This window comes from Brienomyrus brachyistius, unplaced genomic scaffold, assembly GCF_023856365.1.
Source record: "Brienomyrus brachyistius isolate T26 unplaced genomic scaffold, BBRACH_0.4 scaffold44, whole genome shotgun sequence".
NCBI classification, from domain to species: domain Eukaryota; kingdom Metazoa; phylum Chordata; class Actinopteri; order Osteoglossiformes; family Mormyridae; genus Brienomyrus; species Brienomyrus brachyistius.
In genome coordinates, this window is record NW_026042319.1 from 850,557 (window position 1) to 868,498 (window position 17,942).

Here is a 17,942-nt window from a genome sequence, read left to right on the forward strand (position 1 = left end):
AGCATCTGCAAGATCAGGGACAGGCAAGAACCTCTGGCCAAGTTTACTGCAGGCAAGAGCAAAAAAGAAGCCATTTACAGTGCCAAACGAATCACTGCACAGTGCTGCCGTGACCCCCCCCCCCATCTCACCCCCTCGTAATAAAGCTTTTCATAAAGAGGTATTTTTCTTTACTTTTTTGTTCTCTGCTCTGCCATTCTGCTTCTGAGAATTAAGATGCTTCTCACAGAATAAGGTACCAGGCAGAATGGAAGGTTTGATTAGGCCGTGATTCAGCCTAACAGCCAATTCATTTTCTCCAAACTCCGACTTAATGAATTTAAGCAAATGTCACTTTTCCCATTATTTACAAAGCGCCGTAATGCTGGTGTGTGATAGCAATAAAAAAACGGAATAAATTAACTGCCTGTGTTTTGTTAGTTTAATTTTCGTAAATCCATTGGGTTTTGCGTCGGTGATAAAATGACAGGGACCCTGCTGATTAAAAAGATAAAAGTGATACATGTGATTTTAAAAGTTGAAGCTTAGGTAGAAAAAAGAAAATCGGTGATATGAAGGCGAACAACCAGCTGCAGATCATCAAAACCTGGAAAATACTCCAGAAATAACAGTGTAATACCATCACTGCACTAAATCGGGATGCCATCTTCCATGCGATGGACAGCTCAGTCATCTCCAGGTGTGGAGCAACGTTAAAGTGAGGCCGGCGTTTTCCAAACTGCGAAGTGGTGCAACAGAAACCGCGCAAATATTTAGCGTGTGTCTTCGGAGCATTTCCGGGACAAACAAAACAATGCATTCGCGGGAAATCTCAAGCTGCAAACGTACGGTATGTTCATAAAAGTGCACGGTGCTGTGAAATCCACGTGATGGCAACAGCTCAGCGGCCCTCTCCGTCTTCAGAACTAGACGCGTGTTCCGGACTGTAACCGTGTTGTCAGACACTTCGTAAGGGTCCCATTTAGCTTTTTCTGTCCCTTTAAAACCCACCGTCTTCAATGCATTTAGTTGGACGGCAGGGGGAAAAAAAACTGAATTCACTGTTTCCCCCTCCCACTCTTCAGTGGAGCAATTCAGGTTAATTAATTGATTCAGGGTAGCTAGCAGGGCCTCTCCTGGGACTGGAACCATGTTAACCTTCAACAGCACCCGCTGCCCCATTCAGCACGCCTGTGCTAAGGGCGTATGGAACTGCACAGCGCAGCCACAAAATCCCGATGCAGATCATAACTCAGCAGGAATATGTATTCGTGCGTCACATCCAATGGCAGTAACCGGAAAGGGAAGAGGCCCAGAGGTCTGCACCGATCCACACTGTAGGGAAAATCTCAACTCACATCCGTCAGTCTGATTGTCCATATTCAGGCACTGGGGCGTCTTTCTCCACTATGGATGTTTTCTTGAATTCAGTCTTCATCTTAGTCATGGCTGGTGCAGACAAACTACGGAATGGAATCATCCCTCAGATTGAGAGCCGCAAGGCAAACCTCAATGCATTTTTATTTTATTTTTATATATTCCTGAGGCGCTGATATATATATATATATATATATATATATATATATATATATATATATATATATATATATATATATTTTTTTTTTTTTTTTTTTTCCTCATCACAGAGACATTCCCACATCCAGGGCGTCGTGATTAATCTGAAATGCGGGCTGTGTTAGTGGAAAATGATGTGACAATGCGGAGGACACACCCACGGGAAGTGCATTGTGGGATGCGGCACCAAGCGAGAGACTGAACTCAGCGGGAGGCTGCATGTGACGCAGGAGCAGCCGTCTCCGGGGAATAAATTATTACAAGGGCTCTATCGGGTAAAAATTCTCCCATGCTGACTCGCGGCTCTTGTCACATCATAAATTTAAATGCAAATGAAGGATTGTTCATAGGTAAGATTAAAGCTCCGACTCATGGCCTGAATGAGGGATAACGCACATTTTATAAAACGAATTAAAAAAAATTGGCTGCTTGAGCTAAAAGCAGAACATACGAGCAATCGACTAAAAAGCTTTTCAGACTGGCAAGTGATGACGTAAGAAAATAAATATGTAAACAGATCAATACATAAAGAGTAAGGAAAAAGGGGTAAGACAGTGTAAAGGCAGCTGTCCGCCTTTCCTAATGTGGGCGCCGGAGTCTGCGCACCTCTTGGTGTGATGAGTGTTGCAGATCGCCTGTCATTTTTTAGCGCTGGTTTAAGCCGTACATACAAGCCTGGGGCCCTTGCTGAATGATTATTCCTGAGCTCGCTGACACTCTCCCCATCACTAGTTCCCAAGTGATTGATGTGGACGCTGCGGATGAGCAGAGCTGCCAGGCGCATATGTGAATCGCGAGCGGGTCCGATCCTGCGGCGCAGCACGTGCTCCACTGCCGATGGACCTCCCCCCCCCCTCCCACCACCACCAAACACCCCAGTTCAGCTATGATGCACTAGTGTGTCAGGATTTGATATGATTTATGTGCCATGTTCTCTGCCACTGGCCACCAGGTACAAGAACAGGCACCGGTATCAGGATGCATGTCCCACACGGCAGAACAACACACCTTCCTCACCTCATTTTCAGATCGAACCCTCAGATCAGTTGACAACAACGCTTGTGAACCCCACGGTACAACTTGCCCCTTGGTGTCCAGGAGCCTTGGTACACAGCTCCCTGGTTGACAGCATTGTGGGGGGGGGGTGGGTGGGAATGGAATCTCTTCCCATTTTTAGCTCCATGCCCTGCGTCACTGGGACAGAGTGGTCATGGGGACACCCATCCATCCATCCATTTTCCAAACCGCTTATCCTATTGGGTCGCGGGGGGTCCGGAGCCTATCCCGGAATCAATGGGCACGAGGCAGGGAACAACCCAGGATGGGGGGCCAGCCCATCGTCATGGGGACACATCAATACCAATTCTAAGAGGAGCCCAGGTTCTTGCTCATACTCCAGCTAAGGAGAGGTATCATTTTCCCCCAAAAGCATTTCAGTCACCCGATAACCTTTTGCTCCTGAAGCATTGCCCATGCTCAGAAGTAGCCCATGACCGTGCAGCCCATTTCATCGCCATGCCGACCGCTATCCATGCAACCTGCGGAAGGCCTTTTGATTGCTCCAGAGAGATATCCACAGCTCCAGCAGTAGCCGGGAACTTGCTGACCTGAGTCTTCCATCTGCTGGCAAATAAATTGTCAGCCACCTTCGCCAGCCACTTTCCATTGTGCTTCTACATCAGAGAACCTTACAAAATGAAAAATACGAAAAAACGGAAACATCTTTCTCTGCTATATCAAAGGCACAGCTTCTATGCTAGGTAGAGAAGAATTAACATATTTGGAGATCTGGAAGATAAGCAGAGATGAAGGGGTCTCTCTTTGGAGAGCATAAATTTGGAGAGCATGTTAATATAAAGGGTCTCTTTTTGTACACAATGAAGAATCACATCCGAGATACAATAGAACAGGTCCTGGTATCTTCACTGAAAGACACATTAACGCAGCAGGAGGAACCTTGCATTTTAAAAAACATTAAGAGCAAAGACTGTATCCCACCGTTAAAAAAAAAGCAAATTACGAGCGACAGGGAGGTCAGAAATTGTGCTCTTATTGTGGGTGTGTATGCCTCTCTTTTCTGAACATGTTGAAAAATATGAAGCAGAATGGAAGTCTTTAAAACCCGAGAGAAAAAAAGGCAAAAGAGAACTTCTCACATATACTTCCATTAAAAGGGCAAAACCACTTGTAACAACAGTGGTAGAATGTTACACAGTTTGACGCAGTTTGCTAATGTGAGGAAGGAGCACTTCTGTTCAACAGACCCCGGTCTGGGTGGCAAACTGTTACACATCTCCTTTAAGCAGACCCCGGTCTGGGTGGCAAACTGTTGCACATCTCCTCTAAGCAGACCCCGGTCTGGGTGACAAACTGTTGCACATCTCCTCTAAGCAGACCCCGGTCTGGGTGGCAAACTGTTGCACATCTCCTCTAAGCAGACCCCAGTCTAGGTGGCAAACTGTTGCACATCTCCTCTAAGCAGACCCCGGTCTGGGTGGCAAACTGTTACACATCTCCTTTAAGCAGACCCTGTTCTGGGTGTTGGGCTCTTACAGGTTTATGTGTGACCGAGCTTCTAGAGCAGAGATTAGGATTCATAATGGCACCATCTCACCCCTTCCACTCACACAGCTCCATGCCAGCGAGGTACAAATTTCACAACGTAACACTCCTAAAAACTTAGGTGTCTGGAATTCCAAAGCACACTGTAGGTTTTACTGACCGTTTCTCACAGGTGACTTACAGGAACGATATGGTGTAAAATACACATTTCATTATTTACAACTTGGAGCAGCATATCATATTGAGTTTCTCTGGTACAATGGCGCAGCATGTCTACAGTAGATTTATAAAACTCATGTTCCAAAGTAGTAGAAAAGATCATTAAAACCAATACAGTTTTCCTTTTACTACTCACTGCTCAGGGTTCATGACCAGTGCTGCAGGATGAGGGCGTGCATGAACTTACCTTGCATCAAGTGCGAAGACCTTTGTGAGGCTGGCTACTGCTTTGGTCTGAAGTCCCCCAAGTCAGGCTGAATGGACGGCTTTACGCTATGAAATCGACGTCCGCACTGGTGTCACTGGGAAAAGAAGAAATAGATAAGGTTGAAACTAAAGAGAGGCATCTTGAAGGCAACAGGAAAACAGGAGCCAGGGGCTTCAAAGTGCAGAGAGCAGTCGGTATTAGCGGAAAATGCTGGTGGCACCGTCCCCGGGTCCTGTTAGCGAGACCCGAAAGCACGACTCCGAGCCAGCACAGCCGGAGGCCCTTCTGCGCCGCAGGTGGGGTCTGCCCTGGGGAGGTGACCCCACAGCATCAGTGTCACCGGGTCCAGGAAAACCTGTCATCTGCAGGGGAGGAAGTGTCACTTTTGGGTGGGGGTAGGTGGGCAGTGGGGGAGGGGGAGGGCAGTGGCCGCTCATTTGACAGGTCCGCACACCTGCTGAATATGCAAAGGTGCGAATGTGAACACACCTGCGAAAAACAAAAACCTGGGCAATGGCACCTGGCGATGCATACAGATCAGCCAAGGCCTTCGTGATGGAGGGTGTTCTTCCTACTAAACTGCCATCATAGTGCAAGTCAGCAAATATGCTGAGACCCGGAGGACAAATGTGCCAGTATTACATCAGCACGGCTAAACAGCTACAGCTATAGAATAAAATCATAAAACTTTCCCATTTGGTGCATTTCCTGATGCACCTTCCACATCCTTTATTTCCCTGCCTTTCCATTACCTTAAATCATTACATAAGTATTATATTTACTATGTTTTTTTTTCTTTAATAGTTTCTATTACATCTATAATCCAACGCAGCATAAAAATAATTAGTTGTTTAAAAAGGCATGAAAGAGAAACTCAATAAAAATTTTAACCACGAAAAGATTTTTATGTTCATCATTAAGACTCAAGGACAAAAAAATACATTTAAAAAAACGCGTTCTTTTTGAAAACCTTTTGAAGTTGTTTTATGATATTAGAGTTCATCCTTGCTGCCAACCCAATAACGTGGGAAAACAGAGAAAGAGACAAAAATCAGTGCCGGCAAACAGAACGGCATTAAAAATCCCATTAAAAACTAACACCTAATGAGGGGTTAAGGCCACCAAGTCTCTTGTGAAATCTGAGATGCTTAACCAAACTGCAGCATTAGACAAGTCTGCAGCATTAAAACAATCCCGCTGAAGCCTCTCAGATGCACTTTAGGACATTATACCACCCATTTGCTATGAAATTTCAGTACGAAGTTAACCTATCAGTGCATCCCAGTCTCCGGAAATTTGCAAATTATATTAGAAAACATGAATGTGGTGCAGAATAGTTAAATATCTAGACGGAAAAATATGACTCTCTTTGAAAAATGTATTTATGCACCATAAACGTGTAACGCAGGCCAAGGACATTGAACGTCTCCTTCAGTCTGGCACATTTTGGCTGTTTAAATCATGCTGCCTGCCCAAGAAGCTTCGAGGCATTAAACACACGTGGACAGTCATGGCTTTTAAGTATGACCACAACACACCAGTCCGTCATACTGGTAATCCCTGAGAAGAGCGTTCGGCCAAACTCACTACGGCATCAGTATCCTGTGAACGGTCAATACACAACGCAATGGGAGCAGAGTATAAACAGAATCAGCGAAAGAAAGGACAAAAGGCATTGAAAGGACACATGGACACTAAGAAAAAAGAAATTAAAGGAACCAAAAGTGGTGAGGAGCCCATGCAACAGAAGCAGAGCCAACAGAGCGGCCATATCGACAGTGGCCCCCTGAGCAAGGCAACAACCCGACATCCTCTGGCCCCAAAACGTGCTCTCCTGTACGTCGCCGTTATCCAACGAAACTCGCGGCTGTGCCCGAGTTCAGGGGCTGCATCCTCCAATGTGTAGCCTTTGCAGGCTGCGTTCTTCCAAGGTCGGACAAATAGGATGGTCTGGTCTACAGATACTTTCCTGTTTGCATCACCAACTGTCCCTGCACTTGCCCTTGAGTCACTCAGCGCCGCTCCTATAGCCTAACTGGGACACGCCCACTTTACCTCCGCAATGAATCTTGGGAGAGATGGCGCTACAATGGATCCATCGGGTGCATCTATTGTGACTCAGCAAGAGAAGGACGCACTTCTAGATCGCCTTTGATGGAGCTCTTAAAAAGGGACAGCCACGTCCATGTGCTGTGATGCGCTCGGTCTTTGAATGCAGCCCCTGGATTCAGACACAGCCTGCATTTGGCCACTCTTTGACGACTCTGACTTTCTACTATAGATGGACTACGCTTATTCTCCTCCGCATACTGAGAGCGATACACATCTAATTGACCTAAACAAAGATGTTTTATGAAGTCATGTATAAAACTACTACTTTTGTACCGCTTGTACCCGTTAACATTTATATTAATGATGGTTGTTTGTATGGATTACTTTATATTGCTGATGTTAACAGCATTGATAGTGAGATTAGTTCTTTCTGATACACTTCCTTCACCGAGAACAATCCACCTAAGTCCATTTAAAACATTAAACCGTTTACTGACGACTGTGGAAAGGCAGGATTTATTTGTGATACTAAGGGAGTCGCATCATATTGCTTCAGACTTATTTGGTAAAGTAATTTCTGAGATAATGCATTTCTTGCATTACTGAAATAATGGATTTTTGGTGCATCTATGTCTCACGTGAAGGACGAGTGAAAACCAAACAGAACTGCAGTATCCTTTTGGACACTGTTAAAGTTCTTACTGCTACTTGAATTTGTAATTACCTGCATTCAGGAAGCATATTGCATTGTAATGTTGGAGAGGAATTACATTAAGCAAAGGACTTTTCCCACTAAGCTCTGAATTCATCTTTGCTCTCATACGATAATGCAAAGTGCTCAGTCATAGCTTTGAAACAATCACTGCCTTTCTATTTGGCTTAACGAGAAACCAAAGTCACTAAGAAACACAGACCAAAAAAAAAAAAAATCATTTTCCATAGCTGCTATAATGCAGAGAACCTTCAGCTCTTTAAAAATATGCAATTAGTTATTTGCAGCTGCCCCAGTTTACAACCTGGAATTTGTGTTTGGAGACCGTCCAATCAGCAAACAGCATTCCACACATGGCAATTACTGGTGCACTGACAACTCCCTGTGACATTGATCACGCACCTGCAGAGATGGCCCAAAATGGGGGGGTGGGGTACATCTCTGCCACCCCCCCAACCCCCATAATTGAGTGCTGCCATTACTCGTGCCTTCATCCCGATTAATTAAGCAGACATTTCTGTCATGGGAGGGTCTGACTCTCACCACATCCCACCCCATCAGCCCCAAATTGAAGGGCAGTAGTGAGTCATTTTATAGAGACTAAATGCCCTTTTTTGGTGCCATGTTACTTTTACATTTGTGGATTAGAAAACGGCGATATCTGGTTATTCCCCTTTTACTAAAGTGCTTTCAATTCCACGCCTTTGCAAGTTGGTGGATCCTGACGTTTTTATTAATCAGAAAGTGATTTCTTTTTTAGGCTGGAGTAACCAAGCAGTACAACCTTAAACTTAGCCCATAAGATGCATACTGCACCTTACACTATAGCTAACAAAAGATCACCCATTTTTAATATCAGTCTCATATTCACACTCGTCCCCTCTCATTGAAATAAATTATATCAAATTTATCCAACTTCCAAAACTAGATGATAAATGAACTGTTTGAAAATACAACGAGTTATGATGGCCCGACTTGTGATTTTTCTGACGGAGATTCGGATACGCTAAAAATCGTGAAATATCTTAAGATTCGCTGGCAGGCATCGCTGGCAGGCAACGTAACAGCGTATGAGGTACGATTCGTTGGGCTGCTGCCAAGATGTACACATCACCTACCTTATGTGATGCCTCACTCTCGCCAACGACTCACGCAGTTAAGTTGTATCGGTATTAAAGCGCATATTTTTTTCTCTGTTTTAAGTGTATTGTGCCGTATTAAACCGCATTTTAGCCTTTAGCTGATATTTACCCCCATCGTAACCCAGGGAGAGGATGATATGGCATTTGCTCCCGAAAAAAGATGAATTTGTTATCATAACATATTCTAAATGTCTTTTACATTTAATGTCATTCACGACAGCAGGTCGACCCATATGTACTGCATTATTGATTGTTCCCAGTATTTGGAAATGGGCATCCTGTATACCATTTTTAATTATGTAGTTTCATTCTGAGTCTGGCTCTGTCTCCGAAGAAGCATGTGGAGATGTGGGAGGGTGTCGGATGATCCAGCACAGGTCATTTTTCATCTCTGTGGACCGGCTCACCTGCAGAACCTCCCACGTTCCGGTCCGTTAGCGATACAGACGTACCCGATTATCGTCAAAGTCTCCCCCAAGTGGGGGGCTGGGCTCAAAGTGAGAGGTTAATAGATTATTTGCTGACTAAATTATGGTTCTTAGTACCATCGCAGAACAGTCTGGTTCTGCTCCGATTATATCGGACTTTCCATCACAGGTGCCGTCATCCGTTTTGTTTTATACGACAAAACCGGTACCTGTCATTGAGGAATCATTAAGCGGCAAAAGGCATCAATTACAGAGTGAGATCTGGAGGTAGCTGAATATCCTCTGTATCACACAGTATGATTCTTCAGCAAAACCCCACTACACAGATGTTGTCATTTAGTTCTTCTTAACCTGCCGGAGTAGAAGTTATTTAGATCTTAATTTCTCACAGGGGTACGAGAAAGAAAGTTAATTGCAAATCTCTTTGTCTGTTTTACAGAGCACAGCAGTGACAAATTAAAGTCAATTAGGGACCAGGAAAGGGAATACATCTAAGCAAATTTTATTAGAGGGAAGTAAATTATAGAGATATATTCATGTACAATCCATAAGAGAGATTTCCATGCATCATTAAAGTGTTGAAGACATTTCTGACCAGCTCAAGTCTTCCGTTTTTTTTTTGTCTTCTTCAGTAGCATACTGCGTTTAACCCTACCAGGCTGTAAGACACTTAATTAATCTGAGTCGAAGGCTTGCTTAGCTTTCGACCTTCACAGATGGTCCCTGATTTTTCCCGTGTTTGATCACAGCAGATGCTGTGCCATAAATCAGGACATTTTTCCCTCCATTCTTCAACTATAATTCCCTCATGGAGCCCTTTGATTGGTGCTGTTAGGTGACCAATCTAAATTAGCACTAAGTATCACTGCTGGTAATGCTGGTGGCAACAACGCATTAAATCACCTTTTAGTTAGTGAAAAATGTGATGCAGCCAGTAACAAGCACAGAAAAATAACTACTCACCATCCTATTTTTGGTCTGAGGTCAGTGATCTGCACATCTGTTAATTTTATAAAATTAGCTGACATGCTAGTCAAGAGCAACAGAGCAATAAAAGCGTTGTACTTATTTACTACAAGAAGGCGACTGAACTAATCAAATTACCGTCTATTTGATTCCTCTATCCCCAGCGATATCCCCTATGCTTATACAGACGCTCCTCTACAGTACTTACGAATGAGACCGTTTGTAATTTGAAATTTTCGTAAGTCATTATTCAACATCATTTTAACGGTATACGCAAATACAGAGAACTAGGATGCTGCTATGCTGCTGCGCGGCGGGAGTAGCGGCCAGAGGTCGTACTAGGCGGAATTGATGCGTAGAAAAAACTATTGATTTTGCGGACAGGAAACAGGAGCCTAAGGAACGCAATTTGGACCTACAGTCCTCTTTGTTCGTATGTTAGAAAGTTCGTAAGTTGAAAGTTCGTAAGTAGAGGATGCTATTTCCGTTCATCTTTATTAGGAATAAAGAATACTGTCGATAACACAGTACACCACACGTTCCCCACGTGTCATAGCAATAAGTCATCTCACTTGACACACTAAAGAGGTAAGGTGCATGCACTGATTACAGTGTGTAAGGTGCATGCACTGATTACAGTGTGTAAGGTGCATGCACTGATTACAGTGTGTAAGGTGCATGCACTGATTACAGTGTGTTGCTGCACCCACCACATGACAAACCACCTCAGGGATGAGAACCTGAGTGCAGTTCAATGATTGATACCTCAGCAGCACACTAGTCCACATGGACCAGTGTGAGGTTTTTACAGTGGCTGGAGTGCCAATCCTTCCACCAATCCCCAAGTTATTCCCTGTCAGTTGGAGGACCTCCTTATAGGGCTGGATGTAGATTAACATCATACTCAGGATGAAGCAATTGCAGGTTAAGGGCCTTGGTTAAGGGCCCAACGGAGTAGAATCACTCCAGGCAATCATGGGATTTAAACCAGCAACCTTCCAGATCCGTTAGCCTCAGAGCCACCACTCTAACCCCACAGTCAGACACACTAAAGGCCAAAGAGAAAAGATTAGCGCTTGCGGTCTAATAAAGTTGACATAATGCAGCACAACTTTGCCGCTAAACCAAAAGAGAAAGGAATAAAAAGCAGGGCTTCAGTGGGTTATATATCATTTGTGGCTGGAAGGGGGGGCATCAAGCATCAGGGCCAGCTGGTTCAAAGCATTCAGCCAGCAGCAGGCCGATACTTAGGAGCAACTTCTACCTGCAGCTAGATAGAGCCGCATACGGTGTCCCTGTATACGGTCAAGTGCAGAGGTTTCCAGGGGCCCGAAAGTGTCGTGTCTCGCCTCTGATACCACCTGTTGCAGTGTGAATACCTTCACAAGCTTGTGCCGAAAGCACAATTGACGAGACCTGGATTTCTGCTGATCGGTTTCCTTGCCCCAATGAAAACGAAGAATTAAAAACATATATAACGGCATCTTGCGGAGGTCATGAGTGCTCAGATAAACACGTGGACAGTGTCGGTACCCAACGGGAAGCTCATGCTATGGTATTTGCCATACTGTGTGTTTTTCACTTCAAGTACAATAGACGGGGAAAGAAAAAAACTTTCCCAAAACACAAATTTTTACGACCTTATTGTGTATTTAGAGCAAGAATTCTTCAAGGAGACCTGTCACCTATCCAATGTCACCAGTCAGACACAAGCCCATAAATTATACCGCTCTCTGCTACTAGGATGTCCGTAAGACTCCCAAACTGCCCAACTTGCCTTAAATTATTTTAATCTCCTTTTATAATTAGCCTTTCAGAAATGCTAATGAACAGACAGCGCTTAAAACAAATCGCATCTTAAAAATTAAATGTTATGACTTTCAACCTTAAGTTTTGTCTTTTTTTCTTTTTTAATCGAGATGAAGGTAGCTGCATAATGCAAATTGTAATCTTTGATAAAAGCCCTCTGTAAGAATATAAAGCAGGACAGTGCCATAATATAAAACATCACGAAGTACTGGAACGACTTACCCATGCAGGCCAGAGATACGGCACTGGCGGTAAGCAGGAGTTTATTAAAAGGCAGCGAATGGGTTGTAAAATCAAATAGCAATAAGGGTAATGACCAAGGGGGCCCTTTGAACCAGCCCAGTTGGTGGTATTTTGTAATCCTGTCACTCTCAGCCAGTGTGATTAAACTGTATTCATAAGGTTAAGCTAATGCACTTCTTGTGGTTTAGAAATTATCTGGCGTTCTGTAGGACTCACTAGTTATCTTCTGCCATCATGTCAGACTGTACTTTCTGGTTTGTGTTTTTTCAGACGACAGAACAGAAATGGAGGGTTTAAAGAACGATATTAAAATTGCCTGTGAATAATTTCTCACATCAGTGAAACGCTCCCTTTTTTAAAAATCAATTTATATTTAATGTAGCTCATTTGACCTTTGGGAAGAAATCTGGAGAAGAAAGTCATCACTGTGAGGAAACAAACTGTGAGGCCGTTTCTGTGAAATTAAAAACCTTGACTAATTCCTTTAAACGATGACGCTTTATTAATCGCCATAAAAGCTCTGTTTGTTTCCATGTTAGGGCTTGTTAAACGGATGGCAGCTGTATTGCGATAGGAAGACTGAATTTATTAGTGCTGGGTTGAACTTAAAATAAAAAAAAAACAGGGAAGAGACTGTAAAGCCCAGCAATGCCTGAAGGGAAGTTAAATCGTGCTTTCACGCCCCCATAAATTCACGACAGCAAAGCGAGGAATCCGAGTGGCACCAGATTGGCCAGCAATGCCCAGCAATCTGAGCGATAAAGGGTTTGGGGAGCCAGCACAGCAGTGCACATTTTAATCAGTGGTTTGATTTCAGATAAGCCATGCAATGAATTTGTGGGATCCTACACATCCCCGCACGTAGTCGTGAATTTGCCGGACATTACACATCACTGCACGTAGTCCTGAATTTGTGGGGTATTACACATCCCCGCACACAGTCGTGAATTTGTGGGATACTACACATCCCCGCACACAGTCGTGAATTTGCGGGATCCTACACATCCCCGCACGTAGTCGTGAATTTGCAGGACATTACACATCCCCGCACACAGTCCTGAATTTGTGGGGTATTACACATCCCCGCACACAGTCGTGAATTTGTGGGATACTACACATCCCCACACACAGTCGTGAATTTGTGGGATACTACACATCCCCACACACAGTCGTGAATTTGTGGGATACTACACATCCCCACACACAGTCGTGAATTTGTGGGATATTACACATAACCATACACAGTCGTGGATTTGTGGGATTTTAAACATCCCTGCACACAGTCATGAATTTGTGGGATATTACACATCCCTGCACACAGTTGTAAATTTGTGGAATATTACACATCCCCACACACAGTCGTGAATTAGTGGCATATTACACATCCCCACACACAATCGTGAATTTGTGGGATATTACACATCCCTGCACACAGTCGTGAATTAGTGGCATATTACACATCCCCACACACAATCGTGAATTTGTGGGATATTACATATCTCTTCACAGTCATTCATATCGTCACTGTCCGATGAAAACCATGTAAGTCAACTTTTTGGCGATAGTGACCTTTTACAGTAATGATTAACAATAATGTAGTATTATGTTATGAGTTATGTATTAATTAATCACAAACTAAGTCTTAGTTCCATACTTATCTCATGTTTATTAATCATTAACAAATTGTGACATATTTTGTCTCAAGCAATCACTGTGTTTTTTACTATATCTGTTGATTCTGTAAACATTTGTGAGCTACTGAAGGAACTACTGAAGAGACAAGTAATGAATAACGCAAGTAAAATACTGACATGTTGGTTCATCATCAAAAATCTCAAGTAGCTACTATATTTGTTCATGATTTGTTCTTCAGTAGTAACTGAGTTACTAAGTATTTGTGATCCCTCAAGTAAAGTACTACCCTTTTAACTATAGATAAGATACACCCATTCTGCAACTGATAGTGTTTGAGATCTAACTGACCAAAGAAAAGCTCATGTTTTATGAAGTTACCCATTTATCTGATATTTATGTTTGTTCTGGTTAAGATTTGTATTTGTGATGGTCATTTTGGACAGATTACTTTGTATCGCTAATATTAATCTGTGTTAATAGCTAGCTAACAAACATCATTTTTAACTGCAAATATAAAGAGAGATTAGTTTGCATCTCGTTGACACTGAAATATTTACCTCATATTCACCCCTTTAAAACAAACCTCACTCACTGCGGTGTAAAGGTAGGTTTGTCTTTGTGGTACCAAGGGTATCATTATGTTCTTTTACTTTGAATAGTAGAATTTTGAGAAAATGCTTTTTTTCGTATTCCTGAAATAATGGATTTTTGGCAATATATCCATTTTCAAAGGACAGCTACAATACACACACACGTTTGTGTGTGACTGAAAAAATGGTCCCCACAATGTTAAAATAACACGCTTCTATCAAATTGTGGGGTCCCCACAATGTAATATATACATGACCCACGCACACATCTTTTTGACATGTTTGAGCACACAAACGTTATCAACTGTTTAATCCCTGTATTAAACATCTTTTTAAAAGAATATTAAAAAGTCATCTGGCTTCCAGTTGACAGTGCAAAAATAGACCTAGAATGCAAAGAAATTGATTTGAATGCCGTTCTACACAGTGAGTCTTATTATATTCGCTGCATTGCTAATTAGCCACAGCAGCGTTAATAGTAGCTTAATGTAAATGCCGACAAGCATGGATGGGGTGTAAGATATAAGTCTAAATAAAGAGTACCGCGGGACCAAGAGATGCATTCAGCTCCAAGTGCTGTCAACTGAAGGGCGACACAGCAAATCTCAGATATTTTGAGTCGTTACTGACGGCTTATAGGAAGGGAGGCGGCAATGGATGAAATGGAGAGGTGCTGAGGCGACTGACTAGAGGAGGAAGGCCGATCACCGGCATGTGCCACACCTCCAGCTGGTTCTGCATGCCCCCCCACTACAAATGCGCACACACACACACACGCACACACACACGCACGCACGCACATCCCAGTGGAGCTGGATTTGGCAGAAGCATCAAGGCCTGGAGCCAACACACAGATCCGTCCAGCAGCGCTGGGACATGCCACTCGCCTCCCCTCCCCCCAGCCCCCCGGGGGGGGGCCTTTTAGCCCTAGATTCAGACGGTGCCAGCACTCTGCCACTCAGCTGCGGCCATCGCTGCTGCAGGAGTGGGCAGCTTCTTCTCGGTGTCCGCAGAGCCTTCCTAAACCACAGAAGCGTGAACTATGCTCCTACAACCAAAAAGAGCTTCAACTGGGGGCCGCAGCCCAGAAGAGCGGCGTGCCAGCCTAATCCCAAAACACACGCTCATGCCACGCCGCATCCTGCCTTTGTTTCTGATCGCATGCCACTGCAGCCATTCCATCCCCGTGAGATGGGGAGTCTCATAACCGCAGCCCTCTTTTAGAAATCTGGCTGAAAGACTTACCCACGGCTCTGGCCAGCTACGTTATCCTGCAGCGGTGAATCCCCTGTGCACTGCTGACTCAGGTACGGTGCCAAGGGAGGCAAGAAACATCCGTCCAGATAATAAGCAGCCCCACTACACCACTGACACCCACCTGAGCAGAAGTTCCAGTTACAGTAGCCCAGTGCATCTGGGATATTACCCATAAGCCCCCTGCACCATGCTCCCTCTATCTTTATGAAGGTCAGTGTATATAAACAAAAATGAGGACTAAACCTTCTCACAGGTACAGCAGATCTTCAGTACTTAATATTCCTAGGATATCAACACTAATATCTCCTTCCTTTTTTACACTCATAGGTGTGTAAAACCATAAGGGCTGGTTAGTCCAACTCTAACCGAATGCTGACCGTGTATCATGCATGTTGCATTGTACCGCTTGTGTCAGTTTTGCATGCATCTGCATGTGGTGGGCAGTAGGTGTGGAGGTAAAAGGTAAATAGCAGCCAGGGGAACATAAGACACAAGAAGTACCTAAGGAATCCCTCTGAGTTTGAGCATATCTGCTTTGTGTTGGACAGAAAGTGCTTGTGACATGTTTCTTTGAAGCTTGTTCAGATAATTCATGTTTATTATACCATATAAATATTAGAAAACTGTAGATGTAGGCAAAAAAATTTGAGGATCTGACTTGTCTTGAAATCCACACTCATACTTAGCAGTTGTCATATTCATGTCAAGGGTGATGTAATTGTTTCCCTGGATCTCCCAGCCAATCAGATCACTAAGAGTGTACGCCAAACTTGTTGGATATGTTCTCCCAGCATGCTCATGGGCGGGGGCCACCGCACACCCAGCATATGGTAGCCTGCCGTTACCTGTTCAAGCCTCCAACTCAGTAGGCACTCAGACTCTGGCTAGACTCATTTGTTAGAGTATCGCAGCGGGGGGGGGGGGGGGGCGGTTGTACATTTTCAGAGATGAGAGGAAACACGTTCCGGTCAGTCGGTTTTACGGCAGGTTTGGGAATAGCTTACGCGGAGAAGCTGCCAGTCTCAGCTCACCGCCCGCCAGGTACCGAGCTCCTGCGGACGCAATTAAGCAGACATAATTGTTGCATTAATGCAGCAAACAGGTTACTGCAAAATAAATTATCTGTGTTTTGTTTCAGCATTGCCACATTGTTGTCCCACATGTTTGCTCAGCTTCAATTTCCATTTGAATTAAGTTGAAAAATGCATTTCGATATCAACTACGGGGACCCAAGCTTCATTTAAACTGCATTAATGCACAGATTGTAGAAAATTGTCATGGGGAAAAATGAATGAAGACAAATACATTTAATTTGCTAGAACAATTATTTTAGCAATAGTAAAATTAATCAAATCTAATATCAATTTGCTCAATCAATTAGGGTTACAGTGATCCAAAACACACAGGAGTAAGAGGAGGGCCAGGTGAGGTACGCCCTAGATGGCATAGTCATTAATCGCAAAACTCTCCCACATATATCACCTCACGCAGTCATACACGAAGGGCACTACAGACTGATCAGCACGTCTCAGAAAAACAGAAATCAGGCAGGTAGTAGAAAGAAAGACACATTTAAAACACATCGAGCTACAACAGAGACCGATTCAAACCCACGTTCGTTAAACTGCAAACCAATAACAGCGCTCACTGAGCAGGACTCCAAAGAAAAAAAAAAAAAACTTTAGAAGCTATTGGCTCCTAAACCCAAAATATTTAGGAGCCAAATTCTTTTTTGAGCCATAATCTCCATCACATGCCAAACGTGAAATAAATAAAAAATACTTACATTGCACATTTTGTCTCCGCTCTGCCTCACACCGCCTTTTCTTTCTCCTGTCTGAGCTCTCTGATCTGCCTGCTATTGCCTTCTGCATTTTTATACATAATAACATAAATGACACAGAAATATATGCAATATGTAAGCAAGACAGCTGGGCTATTGAACGTGCGGTGCACACACAAACACGGAAATATATTAATTAAAATTCACCCGTAAAAAAATCTGGAAAACCAAGGGGTGTTGCTTGATTTTGTTGCAATATACTCCTGCCGGAAAAGTGAATATACAGCAAACTTTACCGCGGTGTCATAGCTAAGGTTAACACTTAAGACTTTCGGGCATACCTTCCTGCTTTTCTTACTTGGTGACGTATGTGGGGATATATGCGGATCTATAATGAAATATATTAGAAAGCGGGCTCGAGTTTAAACCTTAAACCAAAGTTAGCTCTGTATGCAGTTTTCTAACTGTAGTATCTTTCAATGTTTATAATGTTTTTCAATGCATTTCACGTTCAGTAACCCACTTGCAGTGAATGACCACAGTGCAATCTTTAGTAAATACGTATAAAAACACGTAATATATGCAAGTTACACGGTGTGCATCGTACCCTCCAGTTTAATGATTAAGACACACGTTACCGGACATGTCCGTTTCGTTTAGGTTTATACTTATTAGTCCTTAAATAAATTCTATCTTTTGTACTTTAAACGGACACAGTGCAGTTAATGATGACGGTAAAGTATTGCGGACACCTTTTTTTCCAGCCACAGTTTTTTTTTCCC

The 17,942-nt window shown here is 43.4% G+C and overlaps 1 long non-coding RNA gene across 1 annotated transcript in view; it reads right to left on the minus strand.

Moving 5' to 3' along the window:
• Positions 1-17,413, minus strand: part of LOC125723006 (uncharacterized) — a 30,043-nt gene extending 12,630 nt beyond the window's left edge. The window contains exons 1-3 of the long non-coding RNA XR_007386704.1: positions 17,368-17,413; positions 17,164-17,245; positions 4,523-4,637 (exon numbers count right to left, since the gene is read on the minus strand). This is a non-coding gene — a long non-coding RNA (uncharacterized LOC125723006). The remainder of the gene's footprint in view (positions 1-4,522; positions 4,638-17,163; positions 17,246-17,367) is intronic.
• Between the last annotated feature and the right edge of the window lie 529 nt (positions 17,414-17,942).